The sequence below is a fragment of the Thermobia domestica genome, chromosome 9, assembly GCF_964235325.1.
Source record: "Thermobia domestica chromosome 9, izTheDome1.hap1.1, whole genome shotgun sequence".
NCBI lineage: Eukaryota > Metazoa > Arthropoda > Insecta > Zygentoma > Lepismatidae > Thermobia > Thermobia domestica.
The window spans coordinates 6,081,435-6,097,868 of record NC_137462.1 but is presented as its reverse complement, the minus strand read 5'-3'; the positions used below and the strand labels follow the sequence as shown (position 1 = coordinate 6,097,868).

The 16,434-nt window shown below is 35.5% G+C and overlaps 1 protein-coding gene across 11 annotated transcripts in view; it reads right to left on the bottom strand.

Moving 5' to 3' along the window:
* Positions 1-14,199: 14,199 nt before the first annotated feature.
* Sarm (sterile alpha and armadillo motif) overlaps positions 14,200-16,434 on the bottom strand; it is a 428,773-nt gene continuing 426,538 nt past the window's right edge. For 10 of the 11 annotated variants that reach the window (XM_081770499.1, XM_081770508.1, XM_081770502.1 and 7 more), the window contains one exon: positions 14,202-14,339. The gene's annotated coding sequence lies outside the window, so the exon portion shown is untranslated. Of the gene's footprint in view, positions 14,340-16,434 lie in introns of all 11 variants that reach the window. The other variant, XM_081770500.1, reaches the window with a different exon arrangement.

Sequence of the window (16,434 nt, the reverse complement as noted above, 5' to 3'; positions counted from 1 at the left end):
ACATTTCCTCCCACTTTCTTCATTCCGTCATTTCATTCATTTCTCATCATCACCGTCACCTTGAGCATAGCAGGCATAACCGTGAGACTAAAAGATTTCATTTTATTTATTTTTTAAAGAATATAATAGGCGAAAGTTCACTACGCACCAGCTGCTTTTCTCTCTTCGTAACCTGCAATTAATTGTACGGACTGAAGATGCCTAAAAACTTAAGATGTGCTATAAAAATGCTTTACAGGAAAACAATATGCAAATTATTTAAATCAGTGGTACGTACAATTTACCTTCAATATTCTTCGCGCGTTTAGTAATATTTATTTACATGGCTGTATTTGCCAAAATTATTATTATTATTATTTTTAATGTTCCGGAAAGTATCCGAGTTTCCATAAAGTGCAATGAAAAAAGTAGCATTGCAAATTTCGCTCGCTATCAAGTCGAACAGGGTGACGTAATAACTTCCTCGAAACTGTTACCTGCAACAGCGCACTGTTCATTCACTAATTACAGGATCTCCAGCCAATGTCAGATTTTTTTTTTTTTTTTTTTTTTCACTTTTCAAATAAGCTGATATTGATAGCAGAAATGGAACGGAGTTAAAAATACGGGACATTTCCCTGTCACGACTAAATTTACGGGGACGCGGGACACTCGGGCCCAAAAACGGGACTGTCCCGTTTTTTACGGGACGTACGGCAGGCTTAAGCGTAAAATAAATAGTTTTATTCTTGAAGTATTAATTTCCGATCCTTCTGCGTTTAATTTCCCGAGCACTTCTTTCACGGCGTGTACATCAAAACTTCCACTAGTACGGAAATTTGAACTCGGCACTTGAAATAGTAAGCGGTACATAGTCTTCGGAACCCCGAGCATTAAGCTTCTTAAATTTGACAAGAATTTTTACGCTATTGCTGGTGTTGATTCTACAGAATAATTATTTGAAGAGTAGCAACAAATGACTGAACTAAACTGTTATTGTTGGAGAACCAAATTTTAGTTGAAGAAACTTGTGTTTTATATCAAAGGTAAGAAATAATACTAATAGTTTTACTAATGTATTTACATATGTACTACTAGAACTGGCACCTATGACCTTAAACCCATCAAACGTATGAGTGATAACGTCCCTCGGTGTCGCCGAGTCGACGAGCACACTATTCACGGAAAATATTTTCTAAAGTACAAAATTGCTTATTTTGCTTCAAACAGGCTATCAGCATAATCCATACATTAATTTGTTCTATAACTATCTCAAGCTGTTTTTTTTTAATTCATTCAGTGCATTCAGAACTTTAAAGGTCGTATGTTGAATGTTGTTATCTACCTTAACGTGAAAGCCTCTAATTCGCCCAAGGAAAGTCTAAAATCTGATGAAAAGCACTTACAATGTGATCACCTTAGTTGTACCAATTATATACTAACAAATAGGTCAAAAACCCAGGTGGGTTTTAAAGTGGGTTTTTTCAGGTGGGTCCAACCCTGATGTAGGCGAAACTGTATGTCAGGGAATAACAATTAGTAGCAAATGGTACGAATCTAACAGAATGAGGGGGGATAATAGTAGTGTGAAGGGTAAAAAATACAACCTGGGGTTTGGAGTGTTTCTGACACAAATGCGAGATGTGAATACTAACTGGGTTTTTATCTTTTACAGTATGTGGCATTTTTCCAAAATGTTTCAAGGACAAAGTGCCTTTTGAGTGATCCAAAATGGATTGTTGATCTTGCAAAAAACGTGAAGAAGGGGTGGGAAATTTTTGAAGGGAACTAATCGAAAAAGAATGGAGTAATTACGACCATTCAAGTTAATTTTGAGGATAGTAGCGCGATTTAATTGCACAGGTTTATCGGACAGGCCGTGGAGGAGGGAGGGGAGATAGAAAGTATGTGCGTCTGGTTCCAATAATTCAAATGGAAATAATCCCACGTCTGCACCACTCACTATCTAGGCAAAAAAGTAAGTCTCTGTTTGCGTAAGTACCTCGTATATAGGAAGAATTACCCTTAAACTGCAAGGGAAGGGTATGATAGTCCTGGCTAGTCGCGGTGGGAGAGGAAGTGAAAGGGAGAGGGGAAGATTGGGTGGTTAACGCGCGAGTGGGTGAGTCCCGCGTAATTTAGGCCGTTTTTTGAAATAGATAATTTATTTATGGGAGTACTACCAACTCGAGTGATTGTGGCATTTATTCCCCCTATACATCAATGAAAACCTGCATCTTCAAAACATTTACAACCCAATTTTGAAGACAACCTTTATATATATTTTTTTCACCTTATTCTGTGATTCAGAGATTCATTTTTTCAATCATGGTAACAGTATTCCTCGTCTTGACTTTCCATAAGGATACACTATCTTTCTTTACGAAATTACGCAAGATGGAGAAGCCAACGCTGTGCAGCATTGGAACCTTATTATACCAACCAACCCGTGTTCGTCTGAAAGTTCATTTTAAGAACTCCCTAGTAGCATCAGTGTCCTTTATAGCATTTCAATCCCTCTTAGAAGTGGATCACCCGAGGAAAAATGAAATGAAATCTTTAAGTTTAACGTCCCACGATTATGCCGGTTAGGCTAAAGGAGATGGTCATAATGAGAAATGAGTGAAATGGTGGAATGAAGAAAGTGGGAGGAAACGGGAGAACCCCGAGAAAACCCACGAGCACAGTGTTTGTTCACCACAAAGTCCACATGGCGCAAGCTGGGATCAAACCAGGGACCCCAAGCACCGGAGGTGAACGCTCTACCACTAAGCCACCGCGCCCCTCTGGATCACCCGAGGAATATCGTGGAGTACAGGCACCTATGACCTTAACAGGAATATAAAACTTTTACAGGAATATAAAAGTAAGTTATTATTTCAATAATACATCATATATGTACATGTATGCATTTATATATGATATCGTCTATGTTAGAATTACTACATGCTCTTCAAGCAAATTCTTTGTTTCATATACATTACTGTACCTAGATGTATTTCATATACATTACTGTACCTAGATGCAACTACCGTAATAAATACAGATCCTTCTACTAAAATAAGTGTACATTGGATAGCCGTATACATTGATACTGACGGATATTGAGAATACTTCGACACGTTCGGATTTCCTCCATATGTAATACTGTGCATTCAATTTCTACGTAGAAATTTTGTTTATTATAAATTCAATAATAAACAAGTTCAATGTGTGAAATCATCCTTATGTGGACATTATTCATACTTATATTTATGTTAAAACCTAAAGGAGAATCATGAAACGATTTTCAACAACACTGAAAAGAAATGTTTTCCATGTGTTGTACTTGTTATTTGAGGTATGGGTATTCATTTATTTCTGTTATTCCGTCTTCTTCGTTATTATTACATTTTTTTAAAATTTCTATTGCTATTATCGTTTGTTCTTCATTTGTTCATTATTATAGATAAAAATAAATTTTAAATTATGGTTTCTATCGTTTTCATTTAAGAGAATAAAGAATGACACAATGTATGATCATCATTGCACAGTATGACTTTTCTCCTTGGCTCATCGGATCGTTGTCATAATTATTTTCGTCATCAATATGAAGACTTTTTTCATAATAATGAAATTAGAACATGTTTTCATATATAAAAAGTAAAGTTTGAATAATATTCAGTGGCAGTGTCAAATGGAATTGCAGTATACCTACAGTGAAAATTAAAAGTTTTGTGAAAAACTGGCGTGAAAACTGTATTAGTTAAGAACTAATCTTAAACATTTTTAAAAAAGGTTTTCGTGTTATGAATACCATGTAATATTTTTTCTCTTGTGTAAATATTATCACCATCTTCAATAAACAGTTTGTATTGTTATTTTCTTTAGTTCAATCAAGTTTGCATTTTTAGCAAAAGCTCTTTCCCATGCTTTATTTTCTAATTCTTTGTCCGCAACATGTCTAGAAGTTGTTTCTTTATCATCTCTGTAGTAGATATCATGTTGTTTACAAGTTTTGTCTAACGGATCCTTTATCGCCTATTTCTAAACTTTCTTGTAGCTTTGTAAGTGGTATTTAATCCCTCAATGAAGGCTGGACTATATCTTAATGGATCATCAAAGTTGGTCAGACTCCTCACCACCGCACCCGTTCAGTCTCTGAAACTGTTCCATATTCGACTGACCAGTTATATATAATTTTCACTAATTTAGGAGCTCGCCTGCGGATTATCCAGTTCTGTTTTTAGCATTGTGTTCTATCATTACCCGAGTTCCCCCTAAAAGTTCCTACATAGAGTTGGTAGATTAGGTTCTAAGGAATTTCCCGCAACAAGGTGTGTATTACCATGCTCTTTTAAACACATGATAACGGCCCAAAGTTGACCGCAGTACGAATATCCTGGAATATGCATCTCAAATTTAAGTTTATTAATTAAATCATTTAGTAATCCTTTCCCATACTTTTTCACTATTTTAATTTTTTTTATGGTAGTGTATTTAAAATCTTCATCAAATAGCCTATACCCTTTCAGAGAGAGTTTAGAATTAATCATATCCATAATGCATACTTTCTCATTATAAAAATTGTTATTTCCAGCTTTTTCTTCTCCATCGATAACAATCAATCGATGAATTAATTTTCTTCCGTTGGTAAATCGTTATATATAACCTGATTCCCTCTTCAGACTTTGGTGTTTTCTTTCTTTTTGATGGTTTTGTAAAATTATCCCAAATGAGTTTGAAGATTTTATTATTTTTTATCTACACTAGACTGGTTTTCTTGTATCTGGATTCTTATCTTGAAATGCAGTATTAGAATCAATTAATATTTGTGTATAGTTTTCTAGATCACCATCATCATCAGTTTCTTGGATTAATTTTCATTAATGATTCCCATAAGCCTTCTGTTCCTGTGTAATGTCGATTATTAATGATCAAATCACCACCATTGATCTTAGCTTCAGTATCTCCTATCATGTTTATTATTTTCCCTTCTTCATTATATGCATTTATTCCAAAGGTCTTATCTCTTGCCGCATAATACTTTGTATCAATTTTACCAAAACGTGTTTGTTTAGTAATTGGCTCTACTCCTACTTTATACTTAATTTGTTTTCTCATGTGTTTTATTTCTTCAGTTATAGGTGTATCACTTTCCCTTTGTTGGACTATCATACAGAGGTGGTGTTTCTAATAAGCTTGGGTCTACTTTTGCCCTTTTATGTACTCCCATGCGCAATAAAAATTGCGCGCGTATACTGTAACTCACGATTTTTCACATTTATTCCATTTTAATTACATGTATGGGTAAAATTCAGTTATTAGTATTTGTAGATAATAGAAAACAATCCATCTAAGGAGATATTTCCAAATAATAATAATAATAATAATAATAATAATAAAAATATAAGCAAAAACAAAATTATGCTCGGTTTTGTGTATACTGGCAATCATGATTTCTAGGGATTTTTCAGTAGCAAACCACAATTGCGGAGGGAAATTGACAATAGGCAGTGAACGAGCTGGCGGAAGGAACTGGAAAGTGGAGTAAAATATTGAATTTATTGGTTTAAACCTAATGTCTAGATGGTTTGCCAAATACAAATTAGCTTCTGTAACCAAGATGTCGTACGGAAATATAGAAACAAAGAGGAAATCTTCTGTCTTGAGATTGGAAGTGACATGCGCTATGGATATTAGCATTTATTTCTTAAGAAAAAGAGAACAAGCAAAAAGTAGTTTACGTGGTTAGGTGGGTAGCGTGGTAGATTAGTAGTTCTTACACTATTTTGACACTAGATCGAATCCCATTCCATCCCATCCTTTTTTCTTTTACAAAACATTATAATTTTCGTGTTAATAAGAACCGAAACAATATAATAAGGACATAACTTATTGATATTTTGCTGTAATGACGTATTTATCCAGGATTAGAGTACTATTGGTAATAGCTATTGTTTTCAGTTCATGCTGTTGTATAGCTTCTCTCATCCTGTTTTCTTGACAAGAGAACAATTTTGTCTCCAACAAAGTGTGAAGGATATATACGGACACAAAAAAGACATCTTAGTACCAAACGTGGTTTATCGTGATGAAATGGACTAGTTTGCCATTATTTAAAATGCCTAAAATGCCATTATTTAAAAGACCTAAAGTAAATTATTGAAGTTGGCTTCTAGGCAAGGTGTGTGATCATACCCACAAATTTAGCTAGGGAGTGAAACATAATTGTTTACATAAACATTTCACAGGTTTAGATGCGTGAAATACCAATACACCATGGTCTCGCTTATCCGACCTTCCTTTGTTCCACATACCGTATGATCCGACATATCATTACAGATAGCACCAATCGGCAAGAAGAACTGCAAGTTGTGGTCTTAATCTATTTTTCACGCTCTGGAGTCTATCGCCTAGCGCGCCCGTCTATACCTTGACTCATATGTCTATCATTCAATGCAGACACGTATCCAGGTTTTCTATTCGGAGGGGTCCCAACACGAATCCTCGTAAGCACGTAATTCTAAAGTTTTAAAAATATCAATAATAATAATAATAATAATAATAATAATAATAATAATAATAATAATAATAATAATAATAATAATAATAATGCAACAGTTCTGTATTTCTCTCAAACTTTTTCCTATTTTTCATTTATAAACCGGTTTACTTTGGAAACTGCATTATAGCACAAACAAAATGAAACATATTTTCGAGAAAAATGTAACTAAAGAAAACTGTCTGCTACGTGTATCACATAACAAAAATAGCAAGAAGACATTGAGTGTATCGTTCTAATATATAAACATAGTTTTAAAAGTCATACCATTCGCAATATTCCTAAGGAAATCGAAAGAAAAACTCCTATGTGCCTCTTGTAGCAAAGCGGCTTAAGTGCATGGCCCGAAACCGATTCCCACGTTAAGGTATAGATAGAGTTCCCATATTTCAAAAATGCAAATCCGGGACACTACTAAATTACGAGAATCTTTGAAATGCTTAAAATTGGAAGAAGTGTTGAGTATTAATTTACTTTCCTCCATTAGATAGAGTTGTTCAAGTATTACGTTATTACATTTTTATTCATTTCACTAGACCTTCTTCCAAGGGCGCCGATTTCTCTGTAAATTTGGGGGGGTCCATTCAAATGCAGAAGACATATATATGAGGATTTTGAGACAAATTGCACTCAAATTATGCCAAATATTGTATATTCATAAATACAAAGGGAGCCCACATGAGCTTTGGCGCCCTTGCCTTCTTCCTAGTTAAGCAAACGTAAGCAGATGATTTACTCCCTCCCCCTGGTAAGCAATATTTTTCTCAAGATCTGTTGTGTTTCGTGAAATAACAGCAGCAATTTCCTGATTACTTAACCATCTAAATGAATGTTTTTACTTAGAGCCATCCCGTCGATTCGCGTTGCAATAATGAAGATGAGACTTCCATATCAAACATGAAGAGACATGTGGATCGAAGATCTTTCTTTGTTCGAACTTCGATTTTTTCAAATCCATGATGAGAAATTATATTATGAGTACAATTTTCGAAATTAATAGTACATCGTGTATACAATCGTAAAAATATCTTTTGCAAGTAATGAAGTTGTTACTTTTCCTGAAGAGTCTAAATCTTGAATGAGACGGAGGCTCTCGAGCGTAGTGCTTGGAACGATTGCCTCACTTGTTCTACCTTCCCGTGGGACAGCCTTGATTCGACTTGATCCTAAACGGATTATTCAGAAGTCGAAGTCGGAAGATGTTCCCCATTTTTCCAAAACACTCTTGGTCGATTACAATCTGCCTCACTTGTGAGGGGACAACCCCATGCTGTAAGCGTCGGTGGACCAGCGATAGGCAACTAGCAACATGTCTCCAAAAATTGGCGGTCCCGCAGCGACGATCGGCGGTGGTCCCACTTCCGTTTTGAAAATTATACCACCAGCTGCAGAGAAGCGACGGAACGCCAACGAACCACAAAATTATTCCCCTAAAATACGTTAAATCGCCTCTATGCGTAATTTGTTTGCATTAAGGTGAGTCTAAAAACATTTTTAAAAAAGTAAAAAAAAAAAAAAGTGCCATGAGCTGGGTGCGAACCACCTTCCTTAGAGTTACGATTTGCATGTTCTTCCGAATTCGCCACGAAGGCGATTATGAAGACACAGCTTGTAGAGTGATAAATCGTTGAAATCGTTTTAATATTTCTAATCAGTGCTCCTTTAACCCCTTCAGTGCGTAATATTCAGATGCGAATCGCTGTAAAAAAAAAAAAAAAAAAAAAAAAAAAAAAAGTATTTTTTTTAGAACTTTGGAATTTGTTACTTTTTAATAACTTTTGAACCTCTCAAGCAATCACAATGAAATTTTCCGCATTATGATCTTCGTTGCTTCTAATTAGCTACTATAACTTGTCATTGTCGTATTTATGGTTATCATCATCATCATCATCATCATATGGTTAGGTTACACAAAATTTGGGAATGCCTCAACAGATCAGGCCCAATTTTTTTGTGTGGTCTCTTGGGATTCCTAGGTGAGCGCAAACTCGCTAAATATTGTCGGGAATAACATTACTCATACCATGGGCAAGTATATTCGCCATACGCAATACAAAATAGCCAAAGCAAAATGAAAACGTATATATACGCCATCCGCACAGCAGGTGCGTTTTGAAGACACGAGTTAACTCCCCACCCACACTGAAGGGGTTAACCGTGTATATTTGACGATAACTGTTTGGAATCAGATCAAATGCACTCGCCATGTAATTTTATAACAAAATGGCAAGGGTCTATTCACTTTTTTCATAGTTCTCCCATATTCATTTGCTAGTGATCGGCGACAGTTGCCATCTAAATTAATACAATTATACGCACCCATCTCAAGATTTTTCACTTCATGATGTAAAGGCAGAAGTTACTCTTGATCCCCGGAGCTCAAGTATTTTGTCCTTATAATAACAATTCGTCAGGGAAAATTAATATAAAATAATAACCGCATGCACATGACTGGCGATAGTTCGTGTTGGTCCCTTTGCGATTCTCCGTGACAAATCAAAGGAGCGCTGATCAAAATGAAGTCCTCGCTGTTACGCGGTGGTAACTTCAATACCCCCGATTCTAGATATCTGCTTTGACTCGACGAATCCCTGCCATTAGTGGCATACTAGCGGCAATCCTTCGACGCGTCGCTATATCGACGATCGCCATTTGCCGACAAGTGGGCCACTAGGTGTTGGCGACGTTTACGGCATCGGGAAGCTAATAAACAAACAAACCAATAAATAAACCTAAAGCCTTATAAAAAAGTTTTCCCAAAATTTACATCTAGCAAAATCATTTTTTGGTATTCCAGAACTGTAAATTCACCTTTATTCATAATTTACTTCATTCGTAGTTTTGATATGAGAATGATATGTCTGAAATTGTAACACAGGTCATTAATACTTTTGTTTTTTCTTTTGCTTTAGTCAGATTTAGCAGTTTTACTTAACAGTCACTCAATTTGGATCTGTGATTTCAGAATTTTAGAGATTTCCTTAATTTTTTCATTTCTACAATAGTTTGCAACTAACACCATTAACGTGTCTCTTTCGATATTTCCATAGGTAATGATTTGGTCACTCCCAGTATATTTCAAACAATAAACTACGGTGTCTTACTCCATTAATCCGAACTAATTTAATATCCAACAACTCTGTGCATTTTCCCTTAAATGTGCAAACTTTCTATTTGGTTAAAACTGAGCATTTTCTATTTTCTCCCTTTCTTGCCAAAACAAAAGTGTTCTTTAGACAACTTAGAAATGATGCCTCTATACTACATTATGTTGCATAGGGCATTTTATGTAGCACATCATTTGACAGTTGGACACTTTCTTCGTATATTGAAAGCAACAGGGATTAAGTCCTTCTACACTTACATGAAAAGTAAACAAATTCTTTTTAATTCGTGGAATTGTGCCAATGCACTAGGTCCAGAGAGTTTTTAATTTAAGATTATTATTTTATTGACTTAGGTTTTCCTGAATATTAAGCAATATTTCACAAAAAGCAGGTACTTTTAAATAATGTGTTCGATATCAAGTTTTCACAAAGTAGTCACTCTCTGCTATAAATAATTTCAGAGGAGCCGCGGTGGCTCAGTAATAAAGCGTTCACCTTTGGTGCATGGGATCCTTGGTTATACCCCAGCTCGCACCAAGTGAATTTTGTGGTGGACAAACACCATGTGCATGGGTTTTCTCGGAGTTCTGCCGTTTTCTCCCACCTTCTTCATTTCACTCATTTCTCATTATCACCGTCTCTAGCCTAGCCGGTATAACCGTGGGTCGTAAAACTTAAAAAGATTTGATTTCAAATAATTCCAACCCAAACAATTGCAGGAAGTATGTCATTTCGAATAAAACAAACTACTCTATAAAATTCTAAGTATTATTATTTTTTATATATACAATTCTAGCGGACCTTATTCAAAATCGAAGGGTAAATTCACTCTCTTATTATTATAGATTCATTTCAATTGAAGCAGTTAAAATAGTTGGGAAAAATTAGAAAGCCATACTCTACATTCCAGTGTGCCACAACCGGATAACACGGCACGCTGGCGTGCCCAGCAAAATGAACAGTGTGACGCAAACTTTTACCTATTATTTACAAGATATTTGTCGAGTTTATTTTATTTATTATTATCAACGATTCTTCCACGGATCAGCTGTCTGTATACAGTTAAACAAACAAGTATCACATTGAGGGAATACTACTTTAATAGTATTAGAAAGGTATATTTTCTTGTATTTTCTGCACGGTCTAGAAAGTTGGGACTAACAACAAAGGAAGACATTTATGGCGCTAAAACAAAGGGCAAAAATAAAGAATTACTGGCGGATTGTTGCCCGTAGTGCACAGATGATAACGGTTAACAGTGAATTTTAATTAAACACGAATTTAACTTATAGTGTACAGTGGGGAAGGCTCAAGTGTTCGCTAGGATCGTTACAATATTGAAAACCGTGAAATACACTGCAAACCTGTCCGCAAGCCCCCCGTAATGTTCAACAGATATTGTGTATTAATGCTCATTTCAATGCAAACCTATATAGGCCTACGCACTTCAATACTCAACGAAGGTGCAGACTATTCATGACTTGCAGTATTAAACTTTCTCACCCACTGTATTCTCCTAACATGTCTCCCAGCAATTATAACATTTTTTGGTATCTCAATCACTTTCTAGTAGGATAGCTTTACCTAGAGACCACTGATTAACCTGGTATTGGATGTTTCACTTTCTTACCTTTGGAGTTGACAGTCATCGGTTGGACATTTCACATGCAAATATCTAATATTAACAACGTTTCTTCTATAATTTCGTAATATTTATTGTATTATTTCTTTGTATTATTCATTAGCTTGGTTAGGCTTGTTTAAACACTTTTCTCTTTGCACCTACTTATTACCTATATCTTAACGTTGGATAAAAATACACTAGCTCTCACGGGGATTCAAGTCCAGAACCAATACACTTGAACCATTTGGCCATAACAAGACACATTTAAAAAGAAGTTTGGATTTTGTTAGGAAAATTGTGATTAGGTGTAACGTTTAAAAATATATTTAAGAATGGGTACGGATGAAACGCACTGAATTTTCTCGCTCGAATTTCTTAAACTGACTCGTGTTATGCTGCAGATATTACTGAAACATTTATTTGGGAAATGCGAATAAAATAATGTGTTTTGGAAAACTTTGTTCGAAGCAACTTACGTCCAAAATTAAGTACCCATTGGTCATATTTCTGTTAGAAATAACTTATGCCATATATTAGAATTATTAAGGAAATAATTGTATGCGAAGTATGAGCAAAACCGTCTGAGTACTTTCTGAAAAAATCGTCAAAAAAAGTCATCCCCAAGAATAAAATATCCCTTGCATATCTCGCGTTTCAGGACAAACGAGTTATGCTATTTATGAAATACGAACAAAATTGCCTGAATCGTTCTCGAGAAAATCGTAGGGTAAAACTTGCTCCGAAACGTAATATACCACTTCTAGCTTTTTAGGATGATGGAATTATACCATATCGTTAGGTTATTTATGTAACATTTATTTATGAAATATGAATAAAACTGCGTCAGGCGTTAATGGGAAAATCGTCGGAGAAGAGTAAACTATCCCTTCTGGAAGTTTACAGGACGAACGAGTTGTCATATTGTTAGGTTATTAATGATACATTTATTTATGAAATGTGATTGAGAAAATTGTTCAAGAAAACGCATCCCATACAGTAAATTACACCTATGTATTTTTTCATAATTAAATTAATTTCATAATTTAATTTCACCAAATTAAAAAAAAAAAAAAAAACGTAAATATGTTAGAAATAGTCTTCAAAAAGGAATTCATTTCTTGTTAAAATAAAGTTCCCTTCTTTCTTACAAGTTAACATCGTTTAATTTTACTCGAATATAATACATGGTTGACACAAATGTATTCTGTTCAATGTCCCTTGTCACTGTTTTAGTGATACCATATTAGAAAGAACACCATTCCTTACACGAAAGAAAATGTATAAACTTGAAAATAAATTATTGTTTTTTATTTTTTATCATTTGCTAAACGATAAAATAGTAATAAACTGGTAACCTTAATGTCTTTGTACACTAAAATTCAAAGTAAAATAAAAATTGAGTAGAAAATCTAGTGTTAGGATCTCTGTTTCTGGCACAACGCATCAATGGTAGAAAAATGTCCCATCTACTCGCCAACTAAAATCACAATACAGTGTTCACAAATTTAACAAACAAAACTGTTTACAAATGGACGTGTTTCTGACATTAAACTACATAAAAATATATATGTATATTCATAAAATAAATTATTATTAGCTTAACAATTGTTTTATTACGCTCTTAAACTTTGCTGCTCGACTGAATGAAAAAATAATTGAAAAGCACAGCTCATCATCAGTTATTTTACGCTATTTTAGCAGAGACGACCAGAAATGTTCCAATGGAAAGGTGTCTGTTCAAATGTAATCTTATTCTAACAATTCGATAAAATAATACCAACCATCTGCCATTGTTTCTGGTAGCTGCCCAATTATTCTAAATATATATATATATAATATACTTTGGTGTGGAAAGAAAGCCACAATTTTACGATAGATTTATCACACACACACTTCCAGATATTCGTGTCATATACACTAATATACACAAATGCATACATACTTCATACAATTTCTCTATCAGTGCTTTTCCGTTGTTTTATGCATTGTCTTCTATGTACGTCTTGTATAGAATGGTTTCACTATTCCATTCAACTAACAAGCACGGGACCAAACAATAAAAATGTTGTCCTGACCCCTGTAGAGAATTTTTATTTTAAAGTAAAATTATAATTAAAACAACGATTTCTCTGCTACAATCAAACAAGTTCATTTTTCACTTAAAGCTGCAGACCTTATCTCCTTTTCACCACTGATGTCTCTTAGTTAAAAAGAAAAAAAAATCTCACTTGCTGTGCAGAACGAGAGAAATATCCTGCCACCTTGATGATGATGCTCATAAAAGTGATCATGGTTCATTTTAAACTATACAGAAGCAGACACTATCAATTACGCAACAAAATCTTGGTCTCTAAGTCTTTACGGAGTGTCCAACGTCAGAAAATAAAAATAATAATTACTCTGTTGACGTCATTTCCGCATCAAAGACCGCACTTTGTTAACACACCGGTCCATGAAGTTCTTCTTTCTCTTCGGCTCAGCAGCATTCAAAGGAAGGGACATCACTGAACCCTTACCCTCTGCTGATACATTACTCTCGGACACAGACTGGGTGTCATCATCATCTTGTCCGCCACCATCTAAATTAGCATCACAGCTCTTGGACTTCTGGAGTCCGGCTCCCGACACTTGAAGAAGCCCAGTCTGTTCATTAGCCCCTTCTTCCACTTGCCCATCGGTAGTATTACTACTAGTAGTAAGATCATTCGCACTCAGGTACTGTTCACATTCACTCACCACCTGCTCCGGTGTCTCACCAGCGGTCATCGTGTTCCCTGCCTCATCCAAATATCCATCTAAGCTGCGAGATCTCCCAAACCCTCCGTTAGCGTCGCTGCTGTTGTTGGCAGACGATTTGTTGTTCCTGGACTGTGGGAGAGCCGAGGGCAGTGGAGGAGAGCATAGCAACCCACCTCCCCCGATGCGTCGTGGGCGCACAGGGCTTGAGGGGCGCGCTGGACCATGAAGACGAGTTTGTGGGCTCGCTGGAGGTCTCCTGGCTGGGCTTTGGGCCCTTGCACTGCCTTTCAACCCTTCCCATGCATGAGAGGGACTCTGAGCACGAGGTGACGACGATTTACGCAGCCTGGAAAAAATTGAAAAAAATACGAACAATTGATCAGATATAAAGAATAGAACAATAAACTTATAAGTATCATACAAAAAATAAATAAATACTTATTCATTTAGCTGTAGAATTTTGGGTTAGTTTCATTCTCGTTTTATAATACCGATACACAAGCAAAAATATTTTTACAATTATTTATTTATTTATTCCTCTTCTGTTGAACTCCTTGAGAAAACTGCGTTATACCTCTCTTAGTCTTTTTAATTGTTTGGAATACTTCTTTCTTAATTAACGACAAATCTATTAATCGAAAGAATTAACATTGTGCTTAATAATGTCATAAAAATTAGTTTTTTTTAAAAAAAAATCCCAAAATCTACGCATCAGAATTTATCCAAGCAAAACCATGTCATTTTGTTCAGTGCTATATGATCTATCGTTTTATACGTCTTATCTTTGAACAATATTATATTTAAGCCAAAATTAGAATTTAAAATTTAATAATTATACTGCAATTGATACTACTTGTCCCTTCTGACAGCTCACTGCGCGAACGCGGTGCTCAATGTTGCCAACTTTTGCTTCGGAAATTATTTACTGCAAGTGAATCTCAGTTTTATAAAATTAAATGACACAAAAGAGAACTAAAAGGAATGTTCTCAATAACCAGCAGGTCCACTACTCAAGTTGACATTGGACTAAAACAATGTGTATTTGTTTGTATTCAAATTGGCAACGTGCGGAAACGGTGGAATGTTTACCACTCCAGAGGGAGAGAAATGAGCCATTATAATTGTTGCCACAGAAACAGTTCTTCTTGCCTGATTGTTATGACCACGTGTAGGAAGGAAAAAAACTGTCAGAAAGGACAAATCAAATGGACTGTATTTTTGGACTATATCTCATTAAAAATGAAATGAAATGAAATTTTTTAGTTTTACGTTCCACGGTTATGCCGGTTAGGCAAAAGGAGACGGTAATGAAGATAGATGAATGAAATGGTGGAATGAAGAAAGTGGGTGGAAACGGGAGAACCCCGAGAAAACCCATGCACACGGTGTTTGTCCCCCACAAAGTTCACTTGGCGGGAGCATATATCTCATTAAGCAGGTGTATACTGCTATCTTGGTAGCATCATGGCAAAGGGCTTAATGAGTACGTTTCATTCTAAAAGAGGACGTGGTTTTATCGTATAGCATATATCTTTGGATTTATTTTTTTTAAATAGTTCTTAATTTCCTTAAAAAAAAAAAAAAAAAAAAAAAAAAGCTACCTCCTATATCTCCAAATCATTTTGTTCATCTCAATCAGATTTATCGATCTTCATATGTCTCATCTTTGAACATTTTTTCTTCCGTTGAACGCTGATATTATTGTGAAATTAAGCTCTTCATTACCAAGATAAATCTAGGCACTACAGTCGAATATACACAATATGTCGGAACGGTAACGGAACTTTTATTCTTTTCAGATAACCACTAGTTCCATCTATCGAAGCAACATATCATCGGAAAGCTGGATATCTGCTCAACAAAATGAGACCACAATCATAAGAACCGATTAACGGAGTGTCAAGTTATAGCAAGAAAAGTGAATGTATCCGGTGTCACCTCGTCACAAAAGCACGATGGCGCAAAGAGAGAGATAAAAAAATCTACATAAACATTGGAAATGGTGAAACAGATGTATAGTGATGAGTGCTTATCTCGTACACGTATGTTCGAGTGGTATACGCTATTCTGGGACGGTCATGTGTCCTTAGAAGACGACACAAAGCCAGGCAGATCGAAAAACAAAATTCGCGATGAGTTGGTGGAACAAGTCCATGAAATGATCATCCACGATGCGAATTTGACTGTGAGATGGATAGTGGAATCGTTGGCGTCAGGCCCGAGTATAGAGCGCCAGGTTCTTGGTCTTTATTGCACAACAATGCACCAGTCACAAAACCATCTCAGCTCGTAACTTTTTGGCTAAAAAATAAATAAATAAATCTGTGTGCTTCAACATCCTCCATATTTGCCTGATTTATCGCCATGTGACTAATTCATATTCACAAAATTAAAATTGGCCATGAAAGGAACGTATTATGACAATGTTAGATACGTCCAGT